This window comes from Periplaneta americana, chromosome 1, assembly GCF_040183065.1.
Source record: "Periplaneta americana isolate PAMFEO1 chromosome 1, P.americana_PAMFEO1_priV1, whole genome shotgun sequence".
NCBI lineage: Eukaryota > Metazoa > Arthropoda > Insecta > Blattodea > Blattidae > Periplaneta > Periplaneta americana.
In genome coordinates, this window is record NC_091117.1 from 197,268,558 (window position 1) to 197,283,033 (window position 14,476).

The 14,476-nt window shown below is 35.4% G+C and overlaps 1 protein-coding gene and 1 non-coding gene across 2 annotated transcripts in view; one reads left to right on the top strand and one right to left on the bottom strand.

The window, feature by feature from the left end:
* mtt (mangetout) overlaps nucleotides 1-14,476 on the bottom strand; it is a 523,315-nt gene that overhangs the window by 368,587 nt on the left and 140,252 nt on the right. The window lies entirely within an intron of this gene.
* Nucleotides 7,225-7,299, top strand: TRNAR-ACG (transfer RNA arginine (anticodon ACG)). The gene has a single exon. It is a non-coding gene; the product is annotated as a tRNA-Arg (tRNA).

Consider the following 14,476-nt stretch of genomic DNA (forward strand, 5'->3'; position numbering starts at 1 on the left):
TTCGCACAGGTACTGTCGTCCATTTGCCTACGTCGCATTCCGGTTTTCTCCACCAGCTTCTATTCGCCTCTCTGTAAAGGCTAGTGACTGGGCTGTCGTATCTCTTTTCTGAGAACATTAATTTCTGTTAGGAATTGGACATCTACGTAATATTATACCCATAAAACTGTTTAAAATAACTTAAATAAAAGGGCGTCGTTAAGTAATTAACTGTCACGTGATTTCCCTCCTTTCTACGATCCCGCGACATAACCACTTGGACGGACAGTAGATAGCATGTATGGGTAATTATATCTTTTCAGATCGAGCAGAAGTGAAGATTGAATTTACAGTACGTAAGGTACTCTTTTACAGAGTAGGTACAAAATTATTTCAACATGAGTTACTAGTACGAAGGACGAAACTGGTAATTCGAATTACACACATTAGAACTGGAGTCTGTATCAAAATGAACCACCACCATTTTGTAAAATGTGTTTAAATATCCATATTATGATTGTTTTTCAATTTAACTTCATTCTCTATAGTGTACGCTAATGTGCTGTAGACAGTATAATATACACTACGTAATGAATACGTCCGTATGGACAGCTCAGTTCGTGAGTAAAAACATTCATTGTTAATACTGTACTGTATTCTGATTAAACAAAAACGTAATGAAAATTATAAACTCAAAAGCGTGATATTTCCTAGTTTACGTAAATGGATGAACTACTTTTCTTCCCTCCTATACCTAGTAAAGGGATTTGTTTGTATATTACGCCATCGACTCCAGTCGTGGAAGGGAGTAGCAACCGTTGATCCAAAGGTATAGCCAGGTTAATATCAGAAATGTTAGTAAAAATAAAATGATGTCCCTGTACAAAAACTACTAATGATAGCACTTTCAAACACACGTCAGTTTAAAGTCAAACTCTCAAAGTTATTCAGCCGCTTAATTTTCAGCGACGAAGCGACATTCCATACGAGTGGGAAAATTAACAAGCACAACTGACGTGTTTGGGGTACACAGAAAACTCACAGAATCATTGAACATGAGCGTGATTCACCAAAGATGAATGTTTTCTGCGCGTTGTCACAACGAAACCTGTACGGACCTTTCTTCTTCAATGAGGCTACTGTGACTGGACATTCATATCTGGACATGTTGGAGCAATGGTTGGTGCCTCAACTTAGACAAGATCTCGATGACGATTTCATCTTTCAGCAAGATGGGGCTTCGCCACATTTCCACAATGCAGTTCGTGCTTACCTGCATACGGAGATGTCTGATCGTTGAATAGGACGTGCTGGAGTAAGGGACAGATGTTTCATATCATGGCCACCAAGATCACCCGATATGACTGCATGTGAATTTTTTCTATGGGGGTTTCTAAAGGACCGTGTGTTTGTACCGACCGCCTTTGCCACGTGATTTAGAGGAACTAAAAACAAGAATTCGAGAAGCTGCCGCCACGGTCACAGAGGATATATTGAAAAGGGTATGGGAAGAGTTTGATTATCGTTTGGACATCTGCCGAGTTACTCGTGGTTCACACATTGAATCTCTGTAAGGTGTAAAACGAACTTTGAGAGTTTGACTTTAACTGACGTGTGTTTGAAAGTGCTATCATTAGTAGTTTTTGTGTAATAAAATATTGAAAGTGTTACCGGACTTTTGATATTCCCTGTATATCAGAGGAGTAGCGTTACTAAATTGGGTAATATTATTAAAAATATAATTCTATTGTTTCTATATGCAGATACATAAATAGGCCAATACACATATCCATAAGTTCCATTAATTAAAATGTATCTCGGTGAAACATACAGCAGAGGTCATATAGGCCAGTTTCAATCTGATGAATTTCCAATTCACTGCGGGGTAAACAAAGGAGATGCACTATCATCTTTACTTTTTAACTTTGCTCCGGAATATGAGATGAGATAAGTCCAGGCTAACAGAGAGGGTTTGGAATTGAATGCATTACATCAGCTGCTTGTCTATGCGGATGACGTGAATATGTCAGGAGAAAATCCACAAACAATTAAGGAAAACACGGGAATTTTACTCGAAGCAATAAAGCGATAGGTTTGGAAGTAAATCCCGAAAAAACAAAGTTATGATTACGTCTCGTGACGAGAAGATAGTACGAAATGGAATTATAAAAACTGGAAATTTAACCTTTGAAGACGTGTAAAAATTGAAATATCTTTGAGCAACAGTAAAAAATATAAATAATAGCGATAATAATAATAATAAATAATAATAACAATAATAATAATATTGCTTTACTTTTTTCTGACAGAGTTAAGGCCGTGAGGCCTTTTCTTCCACTCAACCAGAGGTCACTCGAGAGGAAATTATACGCAGAATAAATATGGGAAATGCCTATTACTACTCGTTTGAGCAGCTTTTGTCATCCAGTCTGCTCTCAAAAAAGCTGCAAGTTAGAATTCATAAAACAGTTCTATTACCGGTTGTTCTGTGTGGTTGTGAAACTTGGACTTTCACTTTGAGAGAGGAACGGAGGTTAAGTGTAAGTCTAGTTTTCAAGTAAAGCTTCCTGTGAAGCAGACTTGAATAATTTCAAGAGGAAAATCGATACCCGGCCCCGGAAAAATGTTCCCTTGAAATTATTCAGAGGTTAAAGGTGTTTGAGAATAAAGTGCTTAGGAAAATATTTGAGGCTAAGAGAGATGGAGTTACAGGAGAATGTAGAAAGTTACACAACACAGAACTGCACGTATTGTATTCTTCACCTGGTATAATCAGGAACATTAAATCCAGTCGTTTGACGTGGGCAGGGCATGTAGCACGTATGGGCGAAATCAGAATGTATATAGAGTATTAGTTGGGAAGTTGGAGGGAAATGGACCTTTGGGAAGGCCGAGACGTAGATGGGAGAATAATATTAAAATGGACTTTAGGGAGGTGGGATATGATGGTAGAGACTGGATTAATCTTGCTCAGGACAGGGACCGATGGCGGGCTTATGTGAGGACGGCAATGAACCTCCGGTGTCCTTAAAAAGCCGTAGGTAATACATCCATTCATGCTGATATGCCTACGTATATATACATACAAAAATATATACATATGCTAATCCATACATATATACAATACATACAATAATACAATATACATGCATAAAAAACACACATACATTTTAGTCTATTACGTACGTAGTACACACACATATGCCGTAAATTATCTTGACATAAAACATACATTTACAAAATCGCACATGCATAAATATGTACAAGTATCGTAATTTTGAAGTATTTAACGTATGAATTCACATGCCGTGAAACTTGGTTCCTCGAGTACACCAGCGAACTGAAAGATGTAGCCTTCGTTCAATTGTAGAAAGTAATTTTGAACTGAGCATTGTGTAATCTTCTTAAATAATTGGACTTAGACGAAGAAGATAAAAACGAAAACTTAAGACGTTGAAAGAACAATATTTTATCCTCTTATAAAATAAATAATTTATTTTTTTTTTCTTTTCATTTCGGCTTTGTTTTAATTCTCTTCTACGACGTTCTATGGCAAGGCATATCTTATGAATAATACATATTCTTCCTTTACAGGAAAATACCAATACTACTTAACACAACTTTATTTTATATGTTGTGTTAATTCGTGTGTGATAAATGAACATTTGAGCAATTCTCCTTGCAATAACAGTAGGATTATCTTTGTAAACATATTGTGTACTTACATTATTTTCCTAGATATCTTGATGACTCATTATGTTAACTTAAGTGAAATATTGTAGAAAGAGAAGAAATAGACTACTATTCCCAGTCTATGTGAATGTGTACGTGTGGAATTTCAGCTGAGAACATAACGGACGAATGCATTTATGTAAATTATGAGAATTGAAATAATTATCTGCCGATATTTTGTGATTTACAAAGACAAGAATATTTCTTCGATATAAAAATAATCCATTATATATACTCTATGTATGTATGTATGTATGTATGTATGTATGTTAAATGTTATGTTTTATTTAACGACGCTCGCAACTGCAGAGGTTATATCAGCGTCGCCGGATGTGCCGGAATTTTGTCCCGCAGGAGTTCTTTTACATGCCAGTAAATCTACTGACATGAACCTGTCACATTTAAGCACACTTAAATGCCATCGATCTGGCCCGGGATCGAACCCGCAACCTTGGGCATAGAAGGCCAGCGCTGTACCAACTTGCCAACCAGGTCGACTGTATGTATGTATGTATGTATGTATGTATGTATGTATGTATGTATGTACAGTCAAACCTCTCCTTACGAACACCCCCAAAGATACGGACACTCCTCATATACGGACAGATTTTTATGTCCCAACTGAAATAATATAGAAATAATGATAAATTTAACTCTCGTTTACGGACACTCTCAGATACGGACACGGACAGCTGTTTCACAGTGCTAAAGCTTGCTTTATCTCCTGACTGCGGACAGAACTTGGATTTCAAGACCTAATGTGTTACAAAAATGGAAAATTTAGTTTTGAGAACTGTACAGAAATTTCTTATCATGAAAGAAGACAATAAGGGTCTCGTAGGCTACCACTAGCCCAGCCGACTACCCCTTCTTAGCTGGAAGCGGGTGGATAAACAAAGTCATAACATTTAACCTGTCTGATGGGTCCAAGTTTTCCGCGATCGTGAAATTGTATTCAACACATGATAGGGTTGTAGGATTATTCTCTTCACTTCAATCAGTTGTTCTGTTTCGAGAGACATGGCACCTGAACTTAAAGATTAAGTTGAAAACTGTAAATTACAGTATTGCATAACTGTAGATCTAGAATAAAACTGAATGACGTAGTACGTATTTTCCTTTTTCGGTCTTATCTACTGTAGTTCAAAGTTGCGAAGAATTTACTGTCGTATACTGCATTTAAGATTAAACTACAGTAATACATTTCATTTAAAGCGTGAAGGGATACGTAATGCATATTATAAATTTACTGTTAGATTGGGGAGCCTCCCTCCCAATAAAGGACACCTCCCAGATGCGGACAGATTGTTACGTCCCTTCGATGTCCGTAAATGAGAGATTTCGCTGTATGTATGTATGTATGTATGTATGTATGTATGTATGTATGTATGTATGTATGTATGTATGTATGTATGTATGTATGTATGTTTTTTAAATCCTTCTTTACGAGCATGTTCCCTTACAAAAATGCAATACTACATGCTAATAGACTACACATTACAATATTGCTAACTCTTCCGAATACACATTATTGCTAGCCTATTCTACTTTCCCTAAATTTAATATTTACAACATGTTAACATCCATGCTACTGTTGAATCTTTTAAATACTTTGTACAACGCTATTTTAGTACCTATTCCCCTTTTCTATTTACAGATAAAAAAATCAATACTATTGCTAATCATTTTAAAAACTATGTTTAGAAATATAATATTTAACAAATAAACCTACTTTCCCTAAATTTACTATTTGCAACATGTTAACATCTATGCTACTGTTGAATCTTTTAAATACTTTGTACAACACTATTTTAGTACCTATTCCCTTTTTCTATTTACAGATAAAAATCAATACTATTGCTAATCATTTTAAAAACTATGTTTAGAAATATACTATATAACAAATTAACCTACTTTCCCTAAATTTACTATTTGCAACATGTTAACATCTATGCTACTTGTGCTTAAATGCGACAGGCTCATGTCAGTAAATTTACTGGCATGTAAAAGAACCCCTGCGGGACAAAATTCCGGCACATCCGGCGACGCTGATATAACCTCTGCAGTTGCGAGCGTCGTTAAATAAAACATAACATTTTTTTATGCTACTGTTGAATCTATTAAATACATTATACAACACTATTTTAGAGCCTATTCTGTTTTTCTGTTTACAAATTTAAAAAAAAATATATATATATACTATTGCTAATACTTCTGAAAACTATGTTTAGAAGAATACTATTTAACAAATTAACCTATTTTCCTTAAATTTACTATTTACAACTTGTCAACGTATGTATGTATGTACTGTATGTATGTATGTATGCATGTATGTATGTATATATGTATGTATTTAACTTATTTTTATTTTAGTAGGTTATTTTACGACACTTTATGAACATCTTGGGTTATTTAGCGTCTGAATGAGATGAAGGTGATAATGCCGGAAATATTATGGAAATGCACACTACATAATTCGAAAATAAATACAAAAATAATCTATAGACAGAACTCAGAACGTAACAATATAATGAAATATATTACGAAGTGTTCAAAGTATGTAATGACAAGGTAATGTTAATTCGCGATGGAAATAGTTAAGAAAGAAATATCAATTTCTTCAGAAATTAATAGTTATGTATAAATGTTCAGTGCAAGATAAAAATTACATGCATAAAAAATCACTACAAATTACATACGGCCATCTCACTCTCAGTGAAGTCTCTTCAGACTTCTATTGAATAAGTAAGTAACTGAGAAAGAATCTTCAAGAACCCACAATTCGCTGCATGTCAAGAACCAGATACGTGAGCAAATACTTGTACATGCACTAGAGCAGAAGTTGGACGCTTCAGTTTATCTGTCAGATACGGAGCGAAAGGAAGGAAGTATGAAGAAGGGAAGAAAGGATAAGCTGTCTTATAGTACGCAATCCAACTTTAACTTTTTGTGCCGTATATCGGATTTCAATATCGGGCTGGGAAGTCGTATAAAGAACTCAGTACACTACTTCCTTATTGCAATTTCAATCCTTATTCCTGTAAACTTAAATAACAACTCACCGCGAAGAATATAAGTACCTCCAACTTTTCCTTACATCTGCTTTCATATACGTAGACTACTAAATTGAAGTAATTGTGTGATATCCATACTGTGAAGCACGGAACACTTGAGGCTTAGCTCTAACATCGTATGGAAATCAAACGTGTAGCTTGAAATCCCACAAAATAAATATTAACTTACGTTGTCTCACAAGTAATGTCGGTTTAAATTTTGTGTTTTGTAAGATTTTAAGGGGAGTCGTCAAGCCCTAGGGGAGAGTTGGGTAGTATCGGGCATCGGGTAATATCGTATAGTGATGTTTCTTTCATCTACCACAAGATGATAGCACACTGATGTTTCTTTTATCTACCACCAGATGGTAGTAGCAGTGTTCAGATGTCGCATACAGAAACGTAACCATGTCACTTAGGTACTACCATCTGGTGGTATATGAAAGAAACATTACTGTCATCCACACCTGTGGAGTAACGGTCAGCGCGTCTGGCTACGAACCAGGTGGCCCGGGTTCGATTCCCGGTAGGGGAAAGTTACCTGGTTGAGGTTTTTTCAGGGGTTTTCCCTCAACCCAATATGAGCAAATGCTGGGTAACTTTCGGTGTTGGACTCCGGACTCATTTCACCGGCATTATCACCTTCATCTCATTCAGACGCTAAATAACCTTAGATATTGATAAAGCGTCGTAAAATAACCTACTAAAATAAAAACATCACTGTCCGATATTACCCGATGTCCGATACTACCCAACTCTCCCCTATATCACTAATGTTAAAGCAGTTATATTAATGACCCGCTGTCTCGGAATATACTAGGTGTATTTATTTTACTTGGTTATTTAACGACGCTGTATCAACTACGAGGTTATTTAGCGTCGATGGAATTGGTGATAGTGAGATGATATTTGGCGAGATGAGACCGAGGATTCGCCATAGATTACCTGACATTTGTCTTACGATTGGAGAAAACCTCGGAAAAAACCCAACCAGGTAATCAGCCCAAGCTGGGATAGAACCCGTGCCCGAGCGCAACTTCGGATCGGCAGGCAAGCGCCTAAAGCAGTGAGTTCCAACTCAATGCTCTGTGACGTCATAGCGAGCTTCTGTCGTTCTCCGTAGCAATATAGGTAGACTCTCGAAGCAGACCGCAACGCCAGACCCTATCGAAGCAGTGGTGTATGGAAAATCAGTTTAACTTAACCTTTACAGTACCTAATAATAATATATTAATTCTTAGGAATGAGGTAGGTACACGCTACTATACTTAAATAATTTTGGTATCTTTCTGATATATTTAATGAGTTCATGGGGACACATTTTTAGACTAAACTATAGTCGTGGGCGGCTTGGCCTTTTATGAAAAACCCTTTGTACCAACCCAAGCTAAATGCAGTTATTTAGTGGGTAGGCATATTTTACTTATGTAGAAAGTCACCTGATATAACCTAGATATCAGAACTACATATATTTAAATAATTTTATGCTCGACCATGCCGAAATGTAGTAATTATACACCTGGTAGCAGTCCTTTAATGCATGTCACTAAAGTACAGGTGTTCAGCCAATGACAAGTCAGCTTTGTACCGTTATAAAACCTCAGCCAATGATAAGCCAGCTTTGTAGCGTTATAAAACCGCAAGTATCGATTATTCTCGGATATGCAATCGAAAGAGAATTAGCGAAAAGTCACGGAGGCTGGAAATCCAATACTGTCGCAGAAAGTTATGTTCTGTTACTATAATAATTAGCGTTAATTGTGAATAATATTCAAATAAATTCAATTTGTCATCTCGTTTTTCAATGTCTAATTTAATTTCAATGTTATATCAAAGTTAATATTTAGTTTACTCTGTAGGTTCTTATAGGCTATCAAGGTCAATGTGGACATATGTTCCTCGGAAAATATCAATACTTTCGCGTCTGCGCACATCTCACAATTTAAGAGGTATTGCTCAAGGTCAGTTAGATACAAATAAAATGAATAATTTCAAGTTAGAAATATGGTCGAGCATAAAAAGTCGTATGAAACTCGCCTATAATGGTAATTAAGAAGCTCGTATGAAAATTATGAAACTCGCTTGCGCTCGTTTATGATATTAATGTTTATGATATTGGTGATCGAGGCGATGATGAATCATGGCATGTAAATTTCCAATCCGGCATTTGTCATTATGACTGAGGGAAATCATTAAAAACCCCAGTCAGATTGGTCGGTCACGGTGTTTGAACGCGGGACCTCCCAAATGAGAGTCTCACCCGCTACCATCTGAGCGAACTCTCTCGGTATTATCTTCTTCTTCTTCTTCTTCTTCTTCTGCTTCAAGCTGTAGGCTTTAAGCCCGTTGCGGCTCCTTTATTTCTTGTATCCACCTTTTTGCTGGTCGGCCGATACTTCTTTTTTCCAATGGGTACATAGGGTAAACTAGGTAGTTATTGACCAGTATACGGTGATTGACCGGTTCCTTTTTTCAAGTATATTGTGAATAAACCACGATCGTGATTTCACTTTTTGCTGCATATACCTCTAGTAACAACCCTTATTTGTGGTTAGTTGTCGCTGTTCATCCCACTGAGTTAGTGTCTATTGTCTGAGAGGACTGAAATCGATTGGAAATGCAACTGAACGTAAGCAAGTGTAAGTAACTAGAGAAATTGCTAAGAATAATGCACGCAATAATCTATTTATTCTGCAAAGGATACATAAATTCTGGTGCTCGTTTTTACACTCACAGTGTGAGAAAAGGTATAAGGTTTCCGTCCACAGAATATTATTTTGTTAAAGTTTTTATATGACATAAAAATGCCCCGTGGTCAATCACTATAAAGTGTATGTCCGCAAACTACAGTGATTGGTCGTTCATAAATTATTTGTTAGAATAATGACCAATTTGCTCCAATTCTATATATGTTATCGGTTAAATGATGGGGATTTTTACAGGACTGATACTATATTATAATGCCTAAGCCAGGTAAAGTGCATTATACAGGGGAAGCTTTACGAAACGCTACAGAACCTGTCCGCAGTGGATTTGATTTAAATGAAGCTGCCAAGAAGTTTGGTGTCCTAAAAGCAACATTAGCGTCCAGAAACAAATATCCCGTTGAAGTAAAAGTGTTCTTTGGTCCTCGTCCAGTGCTGGGTGAAGCCATTTGTAATAACATCAGAGAAATGACACACACTTGCTTCTGATAAGGCACAAAAGAGAAAAATGGAAGAAGAGGCAAGAGAAGAAAGGAAGCGAATAAGAAATGAAAGAAAAGGCAGCGAGAAGAGTTCTTTTCTTATTTTTTTTAACTTGGTTATTTAACGACACTGTATCAATTACGATGTTATTTAGCGTCGATGGGATTGATGATAGCGAGATGGTATTTGACGAGATGAGGCCGAGGATTCGTCATAGATTACCTGAAATTTGCCTTACGGTTGGGCAAAACCTCGGAAAAACCCAACCAGATAATCAGTCCAAGCGGGAATTGAACCCGCGCCCGAACGAAACTTCGAATCGGCAGGCAAACACCTTTGCCGACAGAGCTACGCCGGTGGCGAATAGTTCTTAATGAGAAAGATCAGAAGAAGAGAAACGAAACAGACAAGAAAAAAGTGAAAATTGTGAAAATGTGTTGTTCAATCACTAATAAATGAGTATTCAATAACTGTGCAGTAGACGGTCAATCACTAATAAGCGTGTGGTCAATAACTGTGCAGTAGACGGTCAATAACTGTAAAAGTGGACTTGTTGTGTTTATTTAATTTATCTTTGCATTAAAATTTTATTTTTTCTTTTGTTTATTGATTTTGATTTGTTTCTGAATCTTCACTTAACCCAATGCCTTTAAAATTCTCTCAATAAGTTACCACTGTTTTCCGCTATTTCATTGTTTTATTATTCATTAGCTTAAGTGGTCAATCACTATACAGTTTACCCTAGTCAGCGATTATTTTCGGGGTTCTATCTTGGCTCATGCGTTGTTCGTGTTCCCACCATTTCTGTTTATACTCATCTACAGTTTCTAACAGACTGTTAACTTTTAGATTGTATCCTATTTCCTCATTCCTGATGTGATCCAGTCGAGTTACTCCTACTACATTCGCATTTCAGCTGCCTGTAGTCGGCTTCTATCTTTCTCTTTTAACGTCCAAGTTTCACTCGCATATAAGCCCGTTGGTATTGCCATAACTTAATATAGTTTAATCTGTGTATCTTTCCTAGTTTTATTACGGAGTGTTCTTCTAATGGTCCCACATATATTGTTAAATTTGGCAATTTTATAATCAATATCTTTTTCATGAGTATATGATAGATGGCAGCCAAGGAAGTTAAAAGTATTAACTTGTTCTATGATATAGTCTTCCACTACTACCTTTGATCTCACCACCCTTTTGCCCATAAATGCCATTACTTTTGTTTTTTCTTTCGAAATAGTTAGATTCATATCTTTCGTAATTTTATATAGTTCAAATAGCCCCCTTTGTAACGTATCCTCGTCACTAGCTAATATAACTTGATCATCAGCAAAGAGGAGGTTTTTTAAGAATTTTTTGTTTTTAACGTTTTCTGATATGTTGAAATTCTGCATTTGCAACTTAAATTTCCTCATTGCTTCGTCAATATAAAGATTAAAAAGTGTTGGCGACAAACTGCAGCCCTGTCTTACTCCTAACTTTACTGTCCCATAATACAGTTTTCCTTCTTTTGATTTGTAGCATATGGTGGAGTTTTCATATATACAGACGTGGACAAATTATTAGCAAAATTGAAGATTTTTATTACATAGTTTTACAAAATATGATTCTTCAGCTTAGACTACAGTTGACATTTTTGCGTATTTCGAAATTATTAGCAAAATTGAAGATTTGTATTGTATATTTTTTTTTACAAAATTTGACTCTTCAATTTGAACTACATTTAATATTTTTGCATATTTACAAATTATTAGCAAAACTGAAGATTTTTATTATATATTTTTACAAAATTTGACTCTTCAATTTGGACTACAGTTTACATTTTGGATATTTCCAAATTATTAGCAAAACTGAGATTTTTATTTTATATTTTTACAAAATTTGACTCTTCAATTTAAACCGCAGTTGACATTTTTGCATATTTACAAATTATTAGCAAAATATGAAGATTTTTATTATATTATATTTTTACAAAATTTGACTCTTCAATTTAAACTACAGTTGACATTTTTGCATATTTCTATCTATTGTAATGATAGAAATATGCAAAATTGTCAACTGTAGTCTAAATTGAAAAGTCAAATTTTGTAAACAGAATTATCATAAAAATCGTCAATTTTGTTAATAATTTGTCCACGTCTGTACTTTTTACTATGTCTGTTAAATGTTTAGGAATACCTCTTAATTCCATAATTTCCCAGAGTTTATCTCTTTCTATATTATCAAATGCCTTCTGATAGTCTATAAACAATAAATGGAGCTCTGTATTAAATTCTTTGGATTTTTCCATTATTTGTTTTATTGTAAATATGTTATCAATACATGATCTTCCATTTCGGAATCCTGACTGTTCTTCCAAGAGGATGGTTTCGGTAATAACTTGTAATCGTTTTGTTATTATTTTTGCATATATTTTATATGCTTCATTTAATAAGCTAATTCCTCTGTAGTTAGTGCATTTACTTCGATCTCCTTTTTTGAATACAGGAATAATATTTGCTACTGTCCATTCTTCTGGGATTTTCTTCTGGATCCAACATTGATTTAGGAGTTTCAAAAATCTCGCTTTATCTTAATATCATAATAAATTGTTCTTCATATCAATGTTTTAACGGAGACTACAACAGTCTATCCCTTGCCCATTCAAGGTACATAATTTCCCTATAAATATTAACTGTGTAAATAAGGGTTTGATCTACTAAAATCTCTGCCCGCACGGATGACAGAAATGCGTATATGTCAGGAGAATTTCAGGATACAAACCATCACAGGAATGTACTATAGGCTACATGGTATCTGATGTCGATATCAGGAAAGCGTCCCCTAGCAACACAGGAAACAAAAGCCGGGAGTTCAACAGACATAAATCTCTATTTGAGCCGGCGTAACATGGGAAGGGTTGAAGCCGACACTAGGTTAACACAGTCAACGAACGGGCACAATGGAATCATCTGCTTAAAGTGTCTGCTGAAAGATTAATTATTAATTTTTTCTCCATAGTACAACCCGACTTGATTAAGAGACATTGTCATGGATGGAGAGATAACCCGTGTTCAATACTCGCACGAATATTGATCCGCACGTACAGACGAGGTTTCCAAACTATATATGGTACAGACTATCTCAGATCTTGCGTACATGAAATGTATATTGTAATTCAGTACTAAAGCTCAAACATATCTACTGACCCGGGTTCTATCCCCATAGCTTATCCTTTATGCCGCACTTCGATTATTGTGACGTTTTGTTAAGTGACCTAAGTTCTGAACTGTCAGTCAAGTTACAGCGAGCTCAGAATATGTGTGTAACATCCGACGATATGATCACATATCACCGTCCTTCGCAAGTCTTTCGTGGCTCCGACTTAAAGAACGCAGAACTTTACACTCTTTGTCTTTACTCTTTCGAATTCTGCACACCTCAACACCAAATTACCTTTCGTCTCGTTTCTCTTATCTATACTCTAACCACGACGTAAATACCAGATCACTTATCTGTGGCACGCTGAGTATACCTCTTCATAGAACATCTTGTTATTCATCATCTTTTACAGTATCCACCTCGCGTCAATGGAATTCCTTGTCACAAAGTATTAGGGGCTGCAAGACAATAAACACCTTTAAAAACAGCTTAAAATATAACCTTATTAGCATTTCACTTCAATAATACTGATTTAAACTATTACTGACTACATTGTTACTTCTTTCTTTAGACATCATCCTGATAGTGCTGTATTTTCAAAATTGTCTCATAATAATCACTTTCTATTATCTAATATTATTTGAAATATATTAACAACTTTCTATGTATTTTAGCTTAATTCTGCTACACAGTTTATTTCAGTGTTTAATTAATAGTTCATATTATTTTGTTATTTAATTCGTAAATAACTCTTGTATACATGTAACTCTCATCTAAATCAAATTGTTGAATTCTTTGTAAGTTCATGCATATGTATATATACTTTTTGCTTGTTGAGTGGAAGAGAAGGCCTTACGGCCTTAACTGTGCCAGCTAAATTAAATCGTTATTATTATTATTATTATTATTATTATTATTATTATTATTATTATTATTATTATGAATATTTAAGACGAGATCAGGTTCTCAAATCTATGAATCATCTTTAGATCTGGTCACTGTTGGAGATCCCCAAGGCCAAAAGTTCATCCACTGGTTTAATCTCATGTCATAGCATTCTTTTAGGACCGTTACTGCACATAAAATACGATATGGTTACAATACACAAGGATCTCAGTCTTCTCTGCCAAAAAATAAATAATGAAATGATTTCATTTTAACCAAACTACAGGGTAATCCGTTTGGGTGTGGATAAAATAAAAACACCGTAAAACATTTACTACTGTACTCCAACCAGGAGAAAGTCTCAGGGGAATGAGACGCAGCGGGGTAATGCTGTGAATGAATGTTGATGTCATAAGGTCACACACGTGGGTACACGTATCTTCATTGGCTAACTCTCAAAGCACAAAAGATAACACTGATACACACATATTCATTCTA